Below are 19,655 nucleotides of genomic sequence, written 5' to 3'. Positions count from 1 at the left end.
ACAAGACAAACTGATAAAACAGCAACTCTTGATATTCAAATCAACACCAAAATGTATTAGTCAAACAAAAGGTTGAGCGCTTTCATTTGTCTTATAGGAACTTCATCAGAACAAGAACTTCTAATGAAGTTCATGTAAGAGGAACAAAAGCTGTCAGTCTTGTGTTTGACTAATAAATTTGGTCCAAAAGAGTAAAAAACAACTCCACAGCTGGGATGCAGTTGTCACACCAGTCCACAAAGAAAAGAACCAGGATAAAAACTGAGTGACCACAAACACAGCTAAGTAAAATAATCCAAAAAGCTTTTATTATAACTTAGTAAGCGCATTTGCAATGTCCTAAATGCTTCATAAGACTTTAAAAGTACACAAGTTAACACTCACAATTTAAAATCCAAGCCACAAATCAGAGACTAATTCCAATTATGACATCATAACAAGTTGTCCAATCAGCTATGGAAACTCTGACTGCAAATTAGGCAGTACATTATCTGCCAATGCGTACTAAAAAACAAAACAAAAAAAACTATAATTTCTAGTATGGCTTAAGTATATATAAAAAGCTACTTATCTGCTAGTCACCTAGTTCTAACAGTAGATATGTGCTTAATCATGGTAAAATATATAAATCCCAAACCATTGGACTATGGTATGACATTCAGAAGAGAAAGAAAAAAAAAGAAAAAAATCAGATCAAATGATTACCAGGATGACATGATACAATGACTGAATGAACATTTAATGTCTTGTGTATGCTTGCATAATTTAGCTCTCTACGTAAAGAAAACATATAAAAGCTGTGGGTTCCTATCTGTTGCATTGAGAACTGCTAGATGTTTCTAACATTCAAAATTCTTAAGCATAGCACAACATTGTAGTTAATTGCGAGAATTCCAAAATGCATACCATGAAGACCAGTTAAAAACAAACTGCTACCACAACAACATACTGTAAGTGAATCACCTATCTAACAAGAAAAGATGAAATAATGAAGAATAAAAACCTAGTTGCCTGCATTCAAGTAGATGTGCTATGACAATTGATAAAACCAAAAAAGTTCAGCATAAGATAGTTAATAAAAACCAAAAAGATTAGTATAAAACATCACTTCATAGTAAACATCTAAGCAGGCGTGGTATTATAATCACAATCTTAAGGGCAGAGCCATTGTATACACATGAAATTTAAAAGCTATAAAAATACAAGCTAACTAATGTTACTAAGAAATATCAACTATCATTCAAGTGTTATATATAGAAATGAGTATGTCTGCTTACAAGCGAAAGGTCTTTAAACAAAAAGGAGCACTACTGTGTCAGTAAAATTAAAATGAAAGTACCTTACCTGATAAAAGCATCAAAAGAAATGTATTCATTGAGTTATAATCCTGCAGAACCAAGGCAGTGAAGGAGTATATATATCTTAAAAGTGCAAAACAGTGTAAACCAATGTGAAATTGGTTAAGAAGCATCATCTATATGCATAGAGCCAGTCAAAGGAATCTGTGTGAAAGAAGGGTGTTATAGCCTATCATTCACTTTAGCTGGAGTCAAATAAACAATCAGTGGGGTTAAATGTGATTCTATGAGGGAGAAGGAAAAAATAGTGAGGCAATGGTCTTAAAGGTTTGATGGAAACAGCATCATTTGGTCCATAACACTGGTCTGCTTGTAACCAAATGATCCATTCTTGTTCAGTCTTCTCAATTTTATTCTTCCTGTCAATGATTCTGTTGTCTTCTTTCAAAGTGCCCAGTGCCATAAATTTAAAATGATGTTCTCCTGCTTGTTCCACAAAATGTTTGGCTGTGACCACAATTCTAACTTCCTTCCTAATTTTATATAAATGTTCTTTGATCCTGTCCCTAAGTGTCCTGTTCATTTTTCCTATGTAGAAACTGGAACATTTCATGCAAATAGCTAAACAGGCCACATTCTTGGTGCAACAATTGGCATAATTCCAAAGTCTCACAACCTTGCCCGTAGTGGGATGAACAAAATGATCAGTATTGGCTATAAATAAGCAGATATTGCACCACCTGCAACCGAAGATTCCCACCTTACTGGGATCACTGACATTCTGTCCATCATTGTTCTGGTAGCATACTCTTCTTCTTATAGATTCAAGGTTATTGTATGTAATGCTCGGATGTTGATCCATAATTTGAAAGATGTTGTCATCAGACGTCAACATGTGACAGTTCTTCCGGATTATGTTGATTATACTCTGACTGTCAGACGTGAAAGGCAGTACTAAGCAACATATATTATTCATGACAGGTCCGTTCCTCTCTGCAGATTTCATAATATGTTTAGAGAAACAGGGCTTGCTTCTACCTTGTCTTTCAAAAATCACCACGCCAGTAGTTTCTAGACATTCCTTCATTGAATAACCTCCGTCTTCAAAATTCTTGATCATATTGTCCATTGTTGTGTTGAGCTCCATGTCATTGTTGGTAATACTTGATAGTCTCAAAATAATATTTCGAAATACAAAGGTAGGAAACATACTAGATCTCTCCAGAATATTGTTCTTCCAGCATGGTTTTTTATAGACTGTTGTCTGTATTTTATCATCTTTAATCTTCAAATAAACATCTAGGAAGTTGATCTCTTCTCTAGATACTTGCATGGTAAATTTTAAAAAGTCAGTTGTATTACCTATATATGTCACAGACTCATCCAGTATATCTCTGCCTCTGACCCAAACCAAGAATACATCTTCCATAAAGTGTTTGTAAAAGGTGACATTGTTGTAATATGTTTCGTGTGAAAGGGCTAGCTTGGTCTCCAAACTGGCCAACACTAAATTCACATATGAGTTGGCATAGGAGGTACCCTTGGGTACCCCTGTTTTCTGCAGATAGTATTTACCATTAAATATGAACACATTGCTCTTTAAGATAATCTCAATTAAATTAACATACATAGTAGTTTAATTTGGTTAGAAGTAAAGGCAGCATGGACCTATAATATTTATTTTAAAAAGTCTATTCCTGCCTGGTTAGCTATACATGTAAATAAGGAACAGACATCAAGGGTGACAAACCAGGTGTCTTTTGTAATAGTTCGCTGTTGAAAATATTGACATAGGGATTCCAGAAAATTGTGGGTGTCCCTCAGAACAGTGTCTGTCTTCAAAATCACAGGTTTCAATATGTTTTCAACATAAATCAAAATGGGCTCAGTAATCCAACCTTTGCCCAAAACTATTGTTTGAAGGAGGAGAATTGTCCAAAGTTTTGTGAATGTTAGGGAGTCCCTTGATAAGGAGTATAAGGGGTGTCTCCACAAAAAAGTAATCATATAGTTCTTTGCTAATGCATCTGCTTAAAAGATAGACTAGTATGTCATTTTATATCCTTCATGTCATACCATTGTCTTAATGTCCAGTTTAGTGTACATGGAAGTATCCAGTAGCATTTCTTGCATAGTCTGCATGTAGTAGTTCTTACTCAGTATCACAGTTTCTCCACCTTTATCTGCAGGAAAAATCATGATGTCAGTGTTATTTTGTAATTCCTTAAGTGCTTCACTTTCTCTTTTGGTTAAGTTATAAAATCTATTCTTGATGAACATCCCATTATTATACATAATATATAGATCTTGTTTACAAGCTTTCATGAATGTTTCTCTCTGTGGACATAAAGTAGGTGTATATGTACTTGGCTTCTTAAAAATATTTGTATTAGGTTCTGCATTTGGGAAACATTAGCTCGAGCATGACATTCTGACAAAATAGTTTGATGTCAATCATTATATCACTAAAATTACTGGAAGTGGCTGGAATGAAACAAAATCCTTTCTATATGACTTTATGTTGATCATCTGTCAATAAGTGATTGAAAGATTGGAGATTAAGTTATGTTCTTTGTCTAGAAATTCCTGACTGTCAATGAGGCACCTAAATCCTTGAAAGAGTTCCTTCCTCTGCTTCTGGATCAATCTTGTTTGTATCATTCTTGAATAGGTAAGGGGACCACTGGAGAAATGCGATCAAAAGTATTGTTTGTTTTAGGTCTCACATCAGTTTCTTTATGTACAGGGGTAGCAACATCACCAGTATTCTCAATTTGTGCATTGTTGCCACTATTTGTGTAAAGCTGCTCATTCTCAGATATTGCCTTCTTATTTGCTGTCTCTCGTATGGTCTCTGGTGAAGGAGGTTTAGGGGTGGGCAGAAGTGGCATTGTCTCTGATGATAGTTGTTTAACCACTGCCCTTCCATTCTCATGTGACCAAGGAAAAACTCATTCTGCTTTGAATTCCATCATATCCCTTTCTAGTTTAATTTGTTTATGTGTTGGTAGTTTCAGCTCATAAAGTCTAGTATTCTCTAGCAAATCCTCCAAAGCCTTCGTAACAGGTGAAACAGGAAACTGGTTCTAAAAATCTTGTTTCTTAGACTTGAACTCATTAATTAGTCTGTCCTCTATAGGTTTAAAAGAATCAATCAATAACTTCATATAACTAAAGCTCTTTTCAAAATTATTTTTTTTCCAGCTTACCACTAACTCTGAGTAACTGGAAACATTGGTTGACATCTTGGTTATTCATAGGCCTCTTGGAATTACTTTAAAATGCAGGCAAGCTTGTAGATGTTTGCATTACCATTGTAATTTCTTTAGTTTTGCCAAAATATCCTCTAATTATCTTCTAGCTGAGAACAGTTTTTATACATCATAGTTAGGTTGTTCAATTGTCTTATTAGTGCAGTTGAATTCCAGTAGCAGTAAAGGATTCCCCTCTGCCCTTATAATCTCTTTTAAATTGTCCATTTGATAATGCATCTTGTCATTGGGAGGATTGTAGTCCAGTTCAATATATCTCCCCTCTGCCATACTCAAATCAGTGCAAGTACCAACCAAGTATGTCCAATAGAGTAAAAATCAACCACACAACTGGGATGAAGTTGTCACACCAGTACACAGAGAATAAAATAATTATTATATGACATATATTTGAAAACACTATAAGTCTTGCACAGAAAAGCCCCTTTTCTATTACTTAAATGCCTAGATGAATAAGCATATTCATAACATAATTGCCTTTTAAGTAAAAGACTATTTTAAAAGTAAAATGAGGCTTACTGCCCACAATAGCCTTAATTTGTCATCAGATGACTAGGGTACATACTGATGAAAATGAATTCAGGAATGCTTCAGAGATGTTGTCTTCTGATTTTATTGAAAGAGGGTATCAGAGATAAGAGGTTCATCAGATTTTGCGTAAAGTGAACAGATTAAGAAATACTACTGGAAAACCTTATTTTTTGAAAGGGAGAATACCAGATGGTAATGTAAGTGCTAGAAAGGCCATCTCTAACTGTTATGTTCCATTGACCTACAGTAGTAATGTTAAACAGATATGTGATTTTATCATCTGATGTTCACCTGTTACACTAAAGAAATATGTATTTGATTTTTACTCTGACTGTAAATCTGATAATCTGGTCTACTTAGCCTGTTGTACGATCTGTACAGCATTTTATGTGGGTAAGACCAATAAGAATTTGAAAACTCACGCTTTGCAGCACATGGGTGATATTAGAAGGAGAAATTCACTTAATGCTTTGTGTAAACACATTATTTCTAATGATGGCCATTCTTTTAAGTTTATTGTATTTGAATTACTTGGGCAGAATGTGAGAGGGGGTGATACTGTGAACAAAACTGAGCTTATGGAATTGAGATGGATTCTATGCCTCTCCGGGCATAAATGCTAATGTTCCTTTAAAACCTGTTTTACAGGCTCGACCATTACATCATTAAGTACTGCTTCCTGATTGGCTGGTTATCGTTTTAAATATGGACTGCTTTTTAATTTTTAATATGAATCTGATGAAGCACTTGTGTACGAAAGTGCATATCTGCTTCTTTCTCGTTTAATAAAGTGAGTATGCTTTTAGACTTGGTGGTTGGTCTGTTTTGTTTTATTTTGATATTCTTTAAAAAATAGATGAGAAAGCCTTTTGGTAAAACTGAACATGTCCATATTAGCAGTACAAGGTATAATGCCCCGCCTTGTTAAGTGGGTTTGATAGTGTGATGTCATACTCAAGAGGGAGTCCTTCTAAACCTGTGAACCACAGCCCTATTCATGCTTTCTTCATTCTGGTACTGGCATATCTAGCAATAGCAGCACCTTTGAGGTCAGAAAGCCTCAGTTTGAGCTGATCTAACAAGGAGACCAAGATCATGCTGTTCTTTCTTATGGCTTGATACCCGGATAAGATTTAATTATATTTAAGAGCTTCTGATTGGACAAAGGATTGGCACCTGGATGGATTTGCATGATTAAATGTCAACCCAGACATGGGTCACTAGCTCTGCCTCCCAGTGTCTACACTGGTATGATGTCCTACAGAATTATAGGCCTAACCAGCTGGATAAGTGGGTAGATCAGGTGATGGTGATAAGGCCGTAGAACTATAGAGGGTCATTTTTTAAGTCACATCAAACATAGGATTAAAAATACACTATAACAATTTTGCATAAATGAAGGTATATGCTAGAAGACATGTTTGTGTAACTGCAAATATGTATCTATATGTAATTATAAGGCATAAGAAAGTATAAGCATATCTGTATACAGAAATGCATCTGTATACACATATGTAATGTTTATGTGATGATATACTTTTTGTATAAATGCAGGTGTGCATTTATAAGTGAAAAATATATGTAAGCAGGCATATGCATATCTGTAAAAACAGATGTACATCTGCATGAGTACACTTGCAATAACTGTTTTCATGTATATAAATGTATGCATTTATACACAACCAACAACAGAAAATTGCATTAGCGCATAATTTCATTAAAAGTAGGAATTACTGTAGTTTGTACTTGAAATACAAGCAGACAACTTTTGTAGGCTAGAAAATATTTATTAGTCTGATGATTGTATAAGACAGTCATTTCATAAAGCAATAACCTATGACGTGGTGTGGTATATTGAAGATTTACTCAAGGTTGGTGTGGTTTAATCATAAGGGTGAAGCCCGAGTGATTAAACAAAGGCAGCCATGGATAAATCTTCAATATACCACAACCTTAGAGTCGGTTATTGCTATTACACAATGACATTATTTAAGAAAAAAAATACTTACTTTTCTTTTTGTATAACGGCGGATTACTGTTCTTCCGCCGGTTGTGGTATAGTGCTTCTTCGTTTTGATGTACTGCTCATGCATATGGGACTTGCATTCTCACGCATACCCAGTACATCAATGCTTTGAAACAGAAGCAACAGAGAAAAGAAAGTCCCCATTGCTCCGTTTTCTCTATCTTTTTTTTTTTAATTGTAAAAAAAAAAGGTTTTCGATCACTTTATACCAACGGAAAAAAGTCCGGATGACTGGACCTTTTTCCATTGGTATATTGCGGGATTTACAATGGGCACACTGGTTGGGCTGGGCCAATCAACATGCACATTTTGGAATAGTAATAGGGAGTCATTATATAATCCACAATATTAACTGCATGTGGAAGATGATGAAACTCAGTCACTGACCACACTCTAGTCAGTGAGGAGGTTGGGGGATGGGTTGGAGGTTAAAGTATTAAGTGAACGACCACATGGCTTAGTGAGAGATGATCAGCTGAATTAATTCTGTATACATTTCCACACAATCTCCTACATACTTATAATTATTAAGCATAAAATTATCGAAATGCACATTATTGTCAAAAACATATGTATCGCATCCATCTGTAACAGTAAATGTGTTTTGCACATTGAGTGTTGATCTAGAAGAAGTTTAAACTTCCTTTGAATTGTTACATGAATATGTGTGTACAGCTTCTGCATTTGCCTAAAGAAAATTCACAGTATATTGCATTTAAAACTGCAACTTAAGTATGCAAACCATAATAGTTAAAAGTAAAACCTACACTTAAATGTGTATGGTAAGGTTCCTGACAACACCCCTCCCTCAGACAGACCAGCTGAGCACACATATAAAAGTATAACAATTTGAAGAAAGATGAACTCTTATTATTTCAACTTGCATTAATGGAAGTATGACAATTTGTGTTTTATATCTCAGATAAAAATAAATGTTTAAAAAAATAAGCATATATACTAAACTAATGCAACAGTAACAACAATGCCTTGTAGAGTAGTACTAGTGGTCATGTTAGAAATATTAAGGAAAAAAGTCACAGACCAATAAACAACCATGCTAGTATGTGTCTCTGTGTAGATGAAGAGGGAATACAGTGCAATTAGCTCAACAGGATGGAAAACTGACATGACTGACTGAAGGTGCTGAACAAAAACCTTACCATTTAAAAAAAGAAATGCCAAGTAAAAATATTGACCAGGATTCACGAAGCCTCCGAGTAAGAGTTATAACTCTTACACGGAGGCTGCAGTTAAACGGAGTGATGTCAGCATGCTTTGCATATTCATGAGAGCATGCTGAATCACACCTAAGTCTAACACGGTCCGTGTAAGACAGTAGGGGGCGTGTCCGTAGGCTGAGCCCTGCAAGCGGACACGCCCCCAGAAGTGTAAAAGTGCCCAAAGTAAACACCCACAACAGAGTCCACGGAAATGTGAATAAACACAACACAACACATGCCCCCACAGACTATGAACATAAAATATATATAAATGAACATGTTATATATTTTTTTAAATTGTAAAGATGTTTAACCATGAGTGCGCTCGTTTGCGCGGGTGTGCCCATAGCGCAGCTACAGTTAGCAGTCAGTGGGAAAGCATATAAGAGCTAAATATGCAAAATAAGCCAGGAAGCAATAGCGTAGCGGTAGAGATGTTGGCTGAAGAGTAGGCATTCATGGTTTGAGCCCCTAAACACCAATTTTTTTTTTTTCAAAATAAGCAGGAAACAAGTCCCTGACAAATATGTACACATAAAACCACAATTTATGTAAAATGTAATGAAATAGCCCATTTATACTGAAGACATGCGAGGTAACAAAAGAAGAAAAAATGCCAGATGTGCTCATAGCTGAGCTACAGTTTAACAGAGTGAGTGCATGTGCCCGTAGATGAGCAGTGGTTTAACTGGTGCAAAATGAGTGCCCGTAGCTGAGCAGTGGTCTAACACACTAAATCTATGTGCCCCTAACTGAGCTGAGCGTAATATGCATGCCGATAGCCAAATGAGGCTTAAAGCAGCGTACCCCGTTTGTGCGGAGCTGCGCACCGTGCAAGCGAGCTAACCGATGGGCAACGTTGAGCAAGCCGTATCAAAACTGCCTTTACACAGACACACCCCTCAGCATGTCTAGACAGTCATGAAAAATAAAAAGCAGTGGCCAGGTTCGAACCCAGGACACTATACACCATAATCAAGGTACAGAACCACTAAGCCACGATAGCAGTACCTGTAAATGCAATAATAGCTAATATATAGGAATGAATACAAACTAGAGCATGACAATGCAGGTTTACTGAAGTTGATACAATTCCAAAATGGCTAATCACAGATATGTGTGGGAAAAACGGACTATATAAGCCCCATGGGCAGGAATACACAGCATAAACAATTGTAGAACTGATCTGCAGGCAGAATGACAGGAGTAGGAGAGGGTAGTCGCTTTCGAGTGCAGAGGTGGGGTGTTGAGGAGTCCAGGTACATGGTCTGGCTCCTAGTCCATAATCATGAGGCCCAACTCATGCAGGGCTAGTTCCTCTGGGGAGCATACAGAGCTGAGGCGTGGGACCGGTTGGCTCATGATCTCACCAGTGCCACAGGGATTCCAAGGACTGGTGAGCAGGTCCGTCACCACCATGCGGACCTGAAGAGACGCAAGCAGGACCAACTGAACCTTTGGATCCAGAAGGCCTGGCAAACATCCAATGCCCCACTACTGAGTAAGTAACATTTAATTATGTATGTAAGAAATTAAACTAGCTGATATTATGGAGATGTGTATTCCAATATTACTTCATTTATATTACAGCTGCAGGTGTCCGTTCTGTGAACCGCAGAGCCTATGGCGATAGGCTGGTGTGGTTACACCACCAGGCAGGTCAGTAATCCACTACCAGTAACTGTAAAGAAATATAAAAGTATGACAGTCAGCAAAAGAGTGCAGTGTAGTCAGTAAGGAATAAAATCTGCAAGTAACAGTGTGAAAGTGTATGCAAGTATTGCTTGATTACAAAAGTGTATTTCAGCCTGTAAGTTTAACCTAAACATGAAACTGTCCAACATATATTCTGAAATAAAAATGCCCTGTCTGTAAGAAAATAGCACACAACCTGCAGCAGGCTGAAAAGTATAGCTGCAGAAGATGATGAAATCACATGTATGAAATATATCCCTGTGGAAATACTGAAACATGACAGAAGTGAGACTGCTGGAAAGGATTGTAATAACTACTGGTAAAACATGTCAATAAAGCCTAGAAGTACCATCCTGAATAGTAAAATGAAAGCAAGTGAGAGAGTGTGAGAAAGTGTCATGAATCCTGCAATACAGTAGTAATAACCCCTGAATAAAGTATACTGCAGTCAAGACAGAATGAAATGCATGTGAGATTCAAAACCAAACAGCAAAATCTGTTCAAAGTGTTGCTGCATCTGGAATGTGTATCCCAAAATCTGGATATGTTGCTCTCAGTCCGCAATATGCAGATAGGATGTTTGTCTGATATACCAAACATCCACACTTGTCTACAGCTATATAAAGCAAATGTAGCAGGATGATGTAGCTGAACAAAGCTAGATATGAATGTGTATGAAGAACCATAAAATGTATATTGATGTTGCAGTAACAGTCCTATCACCAAGATGAAATAGTTATCATATAGGAAACTGTAGTTAGAACAGTAGTGTGTATATAACTGTAGCTATTAGAAATGTACAGCATATGTATTGTTATTCGAAGGTGTTAATATTACTTTCTTCACCCCACCCTATAACCACATATAACCCATTCCACGTGAAAATGGTATGCGCAATCACAATTAACACCCTGGATGTTTGTCCTGTTGGGTCATATATATTTGCATGTCTGTTGATACATCTGCCCTATTCATAGATCCACACCTGTTGCCATCAATTAACCCTGCATATTGTTGGACTGTGTATTTCTGTTCAAATTATGCATGTGTTATGCACGCTGTTCAATGGTGTGAATATCTGGGTGTTTGGTTAATGGGAATACTAATGCATGCTGTTACAACTAATTGTGAATGGTATTATATGTCACTAACCCAAACTGTCATGAAATAATGCAAAACATAGTACGACAGGGAAGGCGGGTTCCAGCGGACCCACCTCTCCCACCTCAGCTGGCGAGTGCATCTGGCACTAGTGCCGAGTCCAGACCCTCCTCCGGTGGCCCTGTGCCACCTGCGGGTAGAAGCGCTGCAGGGGATGGGGCTCGCCCCCCCCTCTGCAAGTGTGGCCGGAGGAGGACCACCACTCACCCTCCGTAGCATCTGGACTGTGGTGCGTAGGGAGATTCGGCACTCTGTTCTCGAGCCCCTACGTCAGCTCGAGGCACGGGTGGCGCAACTAACGGGCATGCCTGTTGCCCCGCCTACACAGCCCCCAGCACAGCCCTGTCCTGGGCAGTGAAGGAACAGTGGCAACTGCCTATGGGTGGGGATATCAGTTCCACTGTTGCCATCTGTGGGCTCATGGGCTCTGGATATCCAAACCTCCGTCCCCGTCAATTGTGTAACCCCCCCCACACATGTCATACACCGCCCCTGTATGCGTCTTGTTTGTCTTGTCTGTTTACCTACCCAACCTACCTCCCCAGCTGTACCGACTTCCTTCACCTGACATACCACTCTCACCTGGAAAAAAAAAAAAAGGGCACTCTGTACTCACAAAAAATTACGCCCCATACATAGCTGCCCATTCCGCACACATGTTTACTGGACATGGAACCTATCAATTACAACTGGCTGTACAACAAGTATTATTGTTGTCCTGACACCTCTCTCATGGGTGGAAGGTTTCAAATGTCACACCAAATTACATACATATGCACAGCTGTTGCTGATGAAGAAATGGGCAGCTATGGGCCTTACCTACATCCCTCCTGCACATACCAAGCTTGTTTACCTACTGTCTTACCCTCTTTGTGACCCCTTTTTGACAACTTTCCTGTCTCCCTATTTTCTTTTCTTTCAAAGAAAATAGCATGGGTGTGCGCAAGAGTAAGCACGTTTAAGCGGTTGTAAGCGGGTGTGTTCGGTGCTAACCGCCAGTGCGCATGTGTGAGCTCCGCACAAACCAGCGCTAACCCAGTTACAACTGCTTAAAAGTGCCTTAGTCACTTTGATTGACCGGTCCTGTACTCAGCTCAAAAGCAAAATAAAACCCCGCTGTGAGTCCCGAACCCAGGACCTTGGAAACAGTAGACTTACCACTAAGCCATGACTCTTATACACAAACATTGTGCTAAAATAAATATATCATGTAATAGTAGGAATGAATATAAAGGGAATATAGATGTGTAGTACACAAAGCATACCATTTAGAATTACTATCAAAACTAGTGGATTTCCATAATAGTAGTGTGTGAACAGAAACAGCCATGCTAGTTGGAAGCTAGTAGGTAATAATGTCACTATAGCACCCTGCAAGCCACACACATACTCACAGCAGGATAAGCACTGCCCATACCCCACAACCTCTTACAGGAACACATCTGGACCAAGTAATAAAATATGTGGAGCAAAGGCCCAAAACCGGGGACACATTACAAATAATGTTACAACAAACGTAGACAGTTCAGAGAGTAACAGGGTCTGCACTTTGTGGGATGTTTGGAAGGGTATGCAGTCTGAAACTTGAATGTTTGTCACCATATTCTGACTTGAGCCCAGAGTGACTTGCCAGAAAAAGGTGTGCATGAGATATTGACCAAAATATGAGGCAGAAATGTGGACAACCTGCAAATATCTGTACACATGACTGGTCTGACACCACCATATTTGAATAGTTAAGAGCCTAGACATAGCAACAGTGAATGACTTACAGGGATGCCCCACAGACCCCATGTGAAATGTACAAACAGTAGGCAGAAAGGTGTAACACATGCAATGGTAACTATGGAGTCCTGAAAGTATTCATCACTTGCATGGCAGAAAAAGTGTAGTAATACATATGCTCATGCTAACCCACAGTCACAACTGCAGCATACCAGACATTTTAATGGGTGTACCCCACTGATATGTACCTGAAAGTCTCTGGGGCCTGCTCAGCAGCATACTCAAATACCCTAGTAGATGTCAAGGCCCACACCATGGCCAGACCACACTGCATGCTGTAACACCCTAGCAGATATAGCAAGCATTCCAAGGTGTGAATGTACATGGAAAATAGGAAAGCTACAGCAGCACACTACAGTCAAGACACCTAGCAGGCATACAAGTAGTGACTGTAAAGGGCAACTATTGAAGCTTTAGCAACAAAGTGCAAGCAAAAGTGAAAGGAAAGCACACACACACACACACATTAACAGTAGTAGTAGTTGTAGGTGTCAGTGTACATACACAGTTAGTACAGGAAAATAGAGAAATGAATGGAGGAATGGTAATCTACAACACACCTGGAAATATGAGAGAGATACCAACATTTACACTCACAGAACATTGTCCACAGCATAACAGCATGGTCCCTGCCCTTAAAATCTGAAAGGGCTATGCCTATCTCACATACCTTTTTATAGCACTGTTCTGAAATCACAGTGAGAACTGCAATCAGTACACAACTGGCTGCATGCAATTAGCAAATGCTGGCTAACAATTGGTGCAGAGGCCATCACATGGGTATATGCAGATACCTACAAAAGTATGCTGTACTCCCAGTCCACACATGCAATACTTTCATTACACCCTGAGAAGGACGTGAGAGACAGAGAGAGAGAGAGAGAGAGAGAGAGAGACAGACAGACAGAGACAGAGAAAACTGCAATTAAGCAGACACAAACAAATTGTTCAGCAACAGCTACCTGAAAGCTGACAACTGGGAAGTGGAGCAGCAGGACAGAGAACCAGATGGCAACACAAGCAGATGTGACAAACACAGGTAATGTAAAGTAATACTATAAAGGTCTACATACTGTGAACCCTCCATATGGGTCATTGGTCTGTATCCATATGTATATGAAGATGTGTAAAGGGGAGGGGACATACAGCAACTATCAGTGAAGGCTGCACACACATTTGTATGTGAGAGCATCTATGTGCACATATCAATGTTGGTTGATTGTAGGTTGTAGTGCCATATACAAAGTAGGTTTCACAGTTATGTATGTTTAGCAGTATGTTAGTGTGTGTATACAGTATGGTAGACAAATATGTTGATATACCTGTCTAACATATGGATATGTATGTATGTCAACATATGTATGTATATATATATATATATATATATATATATATATATATATATATATATATATATATATATATGATATGCATATATGTATACATACATAGAGAGAGAGATGTAGGAATACATAGACAGATGTAGATAGAATATTGTACAAACATATCTATGTAATGCACACATACAGATATAGATATATGTAGATACATATACATAGACAGACTGATCTGACTATCTACAGGTATGACTGTATATGACGACCTGCAACACAGCCTGTCCCACCCCCTCTGTCACTCACACCCCCTCTGTGTGTCCCCCTCCACATCTATAGCAATATATGTACATCAATATATATATATGTGTATATGTATATGGACATATATATATATATATATATACATATATATATATATATATATATATATATATATATATATATATATATATATATAGATATATATATACATATATATACATATATCTATATACATATATATATATATATATATATATATATATATATATATATATATATATATATTTATAGAGAGAGAGAGAGATGTATATAAATTCTGAGTGAGGCACATGTGTACAGATGTATTGCAACAGGTGCCTGGTAACAAAGGCATGGAGTGAACACCAGTGTCAAAACTGGAGTACCATACCACATTCCAGATCACCTACACCAGTAACCACCAGATATGTGATTGGCTGCCCACCACTGCATGTGTCAGGGGTGAACAGGGTCATAAATGTGCACAATAGTGGCCCCAATGATATTCACAGTGGCACACTATCCCTGGAATACCTGCACATGGTATGTGTCAGCGGACATGGTGTGTCAGCTATGGACATGTAGGTTGGTGTACCCCTCTACACCACATAATGGATGCCATGGTATGGACCTCACATGACAGCTGCAGATATGGAGAAGGACACAGTGACATGTACAACACTGTGACAATGCACTCAAACACATTACCAATGCACAGTGACTGACAACACCACAGAATACACATATGCTACCCACATAGAGGTTACCACTCCCGGATTTACATATGTAAGTCACACCCATGACAGATGTCCAACAACCATAGTAAAACCTCACACCATCCACAACCTAAATGTCTGCTGTGTGTCGTCCGTGCCACTGCAATAGAGTGCACATGTGGAGGTAAGAGTTCCTACCCACAGATAAGACATACCCTGCAATAAACCACACAGTGTTAAGAAGCAAGACTCCCCATGAGTACATGTCACACATACCCCTGCTGAATGTTAGTCAGATAGGTAATATGCCATATGAGTCACCCTGTGTAACTGTGTGACAGCAGCAGGTACCATCACACCACATGTGTCACAATGGTCAGGGTAGCAGAACAGTATGCTGCTGTAGTCCCAGGGGCAATAGCATATTGTATAGTATTGTATTGTAATGTAATGTATTGTGTTGTATTGTATTGGTATGTTGAGGTGCCTCCTTCGTGGAGTGGAACCACTGCTGCTGTGCGCCAGTGTACAGGTATATATCCTGTAGTCAGGCTAGTGTTACATAGCACTTCTATATGTGTGTTTAGCTCCTGTCAGAGTTTATGTAGCATGCAACTGGGGATACCATCAAGTCCCATTCATGTTGTGTATTCTGCTGTCCTGAGGGTGGCTCTCACCTGGACATCTCTGATGACAGGGAGGTTACAGTCAGCTGGGATAACTATGTCTTATGTTGGGGGAGAGGGTGGGGTGACACATGCACTGAACCTGTCTGCCACAATGTTGTCGATATCTGTGGTGTCAGTGAAATATTTGTTGTTGTGTACTAACTATGGGCATAGAGGATGAATCCTGACCAGGTTGCTAACATAACTGAAGAAGGCCTTCTGGTTATCTATAGTGTCCCTCTTGATTTCCCTCTCAAAGTTGCCCATGGATTTTGTATGATGGAAAATAGATCCTTACTAGTGCTGCTCAGACATGCCCTCCCTTTATGGAATTATGCTCTGTCTTGTAGTAGCTTCCATCTTCTGTAATACAATCTGTCTATGGCTGGGGTCCATCAGACAAGATGATGTCCCTTTGTGGAGAGTGTCTTGGTCATATATGGGATTGCATGATCCATGCATTCTCGGAGATGTCTGTAGAAAGCAATTGTGTAGGGGTCAGCATTGTGGGTTGTATCTGCCACTGGCCCAGTGGGCTGAAAGGATACCATGTCACTGTTACAAAGTGTAAAGTTTGTATCTATAATGTTATGCACTATAGTTGTTTGTGCTGGTGGTGGAGGTGGGATATGTATATCCAGGGCTATCAGTGTGTGCTCAGCTCACAGTAGTTGATGATGTAGGCCATACAGTACCTAGATACAAACCCCCAGAGTGAGGAGGTGCTCTTGACCTGAATCAGTGTTCTGACAGCTGGGGTTTGGTAGTATGTCATATAGAGTGTGCCAGGTACTGATGCACAGTTGCTGGCTGAGCACTGATACCTGGCCATCTACATGTGTATCCACCAGTAGACAGACAGATGCTACATATGTGAGATATGTTGTATCATAACAGTCGAGTAGCATGTGTAGTATGTGTGCCAAATTCTGCTGACATATATTACTGATACCAGGTTATTTTCTTTCTCAGGTACATGGCCCACCTGCGGATTCCTACCTACTCCACAGCTGAGGATGAGGAGATACACCAGAGCCTGGTGCGGGATTATGCAATACTCTTTTCCCGCACCAGCCAGAATCAGCAGGAGAGGGCTGCACTGTGGCAAGACCTTGTCCGTCGAGTAAATGACATAGGCATGCATAATAGGACATATGAGCAGGTATGACATCACTGCAGTGATTTAATCAGACATGTCCGTCAGCGTGCGTCGGATATCCACAGGCAACAGGTCGCCACAGGTGGGGGGATGGCTACACATCCCCCACTCACCAGACTGGAGGGACTACTCATGAGTGTAGTGGCTCCAGTCCGCTAGCAACAACAACAGCTGCAGACATGCATTATGATGGAGGCTGGAGCCACGCAGCAGTAAGACAGTGAACATGCAGGTAATATGCCATATGTATAGTTGACTGTTGTGTACACTGGTAGTTAATGCATGTGTGAGGTGTGTCCTTGGTTTGTAGCTGTCACCGTAGTATTTAATGTGCAAGTGTGATACCCTCAATATTAGCAGCTGACCTGTGAAAGGTGACTGTTGTACTACTGACCTGTATCATACTCTGTAACAATGGCACAGTTGTGCCCACTGACATTAGTTTTTTCACGTCTGCAGGACCCTCTGGTATAACAGCAATGCAGCCTATCCATGCTGGTGAGTGTGTATTAACAATTCCTGTAATAGTGTTGATAGTAATAGTACTATTTGGCGCACTTAGTAGTGCTCTTTGTATGCATGTAGGTGTGTCTGTGTCTGTGTGTTGATATCACATATACTGAGTACTGTACAATTGTGTGAAACTGTGTGCATGTGTGCATGTGTGCACCTGTGCATGTGTGCATGTGTGCATGTGTGCACCTGTGCATGTGTGCATGTGTGCATGTGTGCACCTGTGCATGTGTGCATGTGTGCAGCTGTGCATGTGTGCATGTGTGCACCTGTGCATGTGTGCATGTGTGCATGTGTGCACCTGTGCATGTGTGCATGTGTGCACCTGTGCATGTGTGCATGTGTGCACGTGTGCATGTGTGCATGTGTGCATGTGCATGTGTGCATGTGTGCATGTGTGCACCTGTGCACCTGTGCATGTGTGCATGTGCGCATCATTGGTAATGTGTAGACATTGTAAACTGTGTTTCCTGTTTCCCTCCCACAGGTTCTGTTGCTGCTCTGGTGTCATGTAGCAGGGAACCTGAATCAGGTGTCGTGGGTACTAATAATGATGACATCTATGTAATGGCACAGGAAAGTATGCCATGGTCCGCCATTCATCAGCCGATTGACAGTACACAACTGTCGACCCCATCAATGCGCACAGTTATCCTGCCAATACACCCTTTGTCACCAATGTCCCTAGGTGATGGACAGCATACAGTGGACATTGACCAGGGTAATGTGGTATCTGTGGCACATGCCTCCCCATACAGCAGCCATGGGCATGGCCCAGAGATGGTACCACACAGACAGATGTCCAGGGATTCTCGTGGGAGCATCCGTGGGCATACTGCCCCTGTCAGACATGCCCACAGAGGTCTTACAACATCAGCTATGTTTTGGGCTGTCATGCAGACACAGTCACGTATGGAACGGTACACCAGACAGGGTCTGAGGGAGCTGACAGCATGTCGCACAGCCATGACTGACAGTACGCGTGACATTGCAGCTGCCATCCGTGATTTCACCGATGTCATAGACAGACGTTGTGGGGACATATTAGACCGGTTCCACAACTACATGTCCATGAGCCAGGGCGATGGTGGGCGGTTGAGGCGTCGACGTGGCTGTATGCCAGCAACAGCTGCAGCTGGCAGTCGTTACGGACGTCAGCAGGGCCGCGGCCACCCCCGTAGTGCCAGCAGCAGCCCCAGCAATGCTGGGTCTGTGCTGTCATCAGACCGCCCCAGGAGACCATGTGCACGTGGCTCTGGCCAGGCCCGACAGGGATCTGTGTCCAGTCAATGAACACCTGCTTCTGATGACAGTACCCAGTCTGGGTTGGTACTGGATATGGTCCGTAGCACCCCTGCAAGGCACAGGTACCGTGTCCGTGGCCAGAGACACTGATCTGTATGACCTGGCAGGTACAGTCTGTGGCTGTCCACAAACACCAGTATATGGCAGCCATGAGGTGGAACTGTGTGCATCCATACACACATGCGAATTGACAACACCTAGGGCTACTGCACACACGCACACACTGCATCAACATTGCCCCACCTTCTACTGCTGTCGCTCACCAAGTCACATACACATACATGTCAATCGATGGTATCGGTGGCTGACTCAGGCACACCAAGTTCACACCCTGTGCATATGATGAAACTGTGCCACCTCCTGCAATCTGTAACAACTGTGCAGGTACAGGTTAACATGTTGCTGATGCACAGGGTGACCACATAGATGTGTAGTAATAGTATCATGTTGTTAACAGTACCGTGTGCTGAATTAATTGTGGGTATATAGTAGCATGCCTGATGCAGTAAGTGTGTGATTGTCATGTCCTGTTGTCTACACCCATGGTAAGTACCATAGTGTATCATCTGCACATGTTGGCATACTGGAGGTAATGATGTCAACAGAAGGCTACATACATAGGTAGCACAGGGGATAAGGTAATGAATGTAGTAATACACAATGATGGACATGTAAATTGCAAGTGGCATG

This window comes from Protopterus annectens, chromosome 5.part0 (assembly GCF_019279795.1).
Source record: "Protopterus annectens isolate FY-2018-M chromosome 5.part0, PAN1.0, whole genome shotgun sequence".
NCBI lineage: Eukaryota > Metazoa > Chordata > Ceratodontiformes > Protopteridae > Protopterus > Protopterus annectens.
This window is presented reverse-complemented; position numbering follows the sequence as displayed.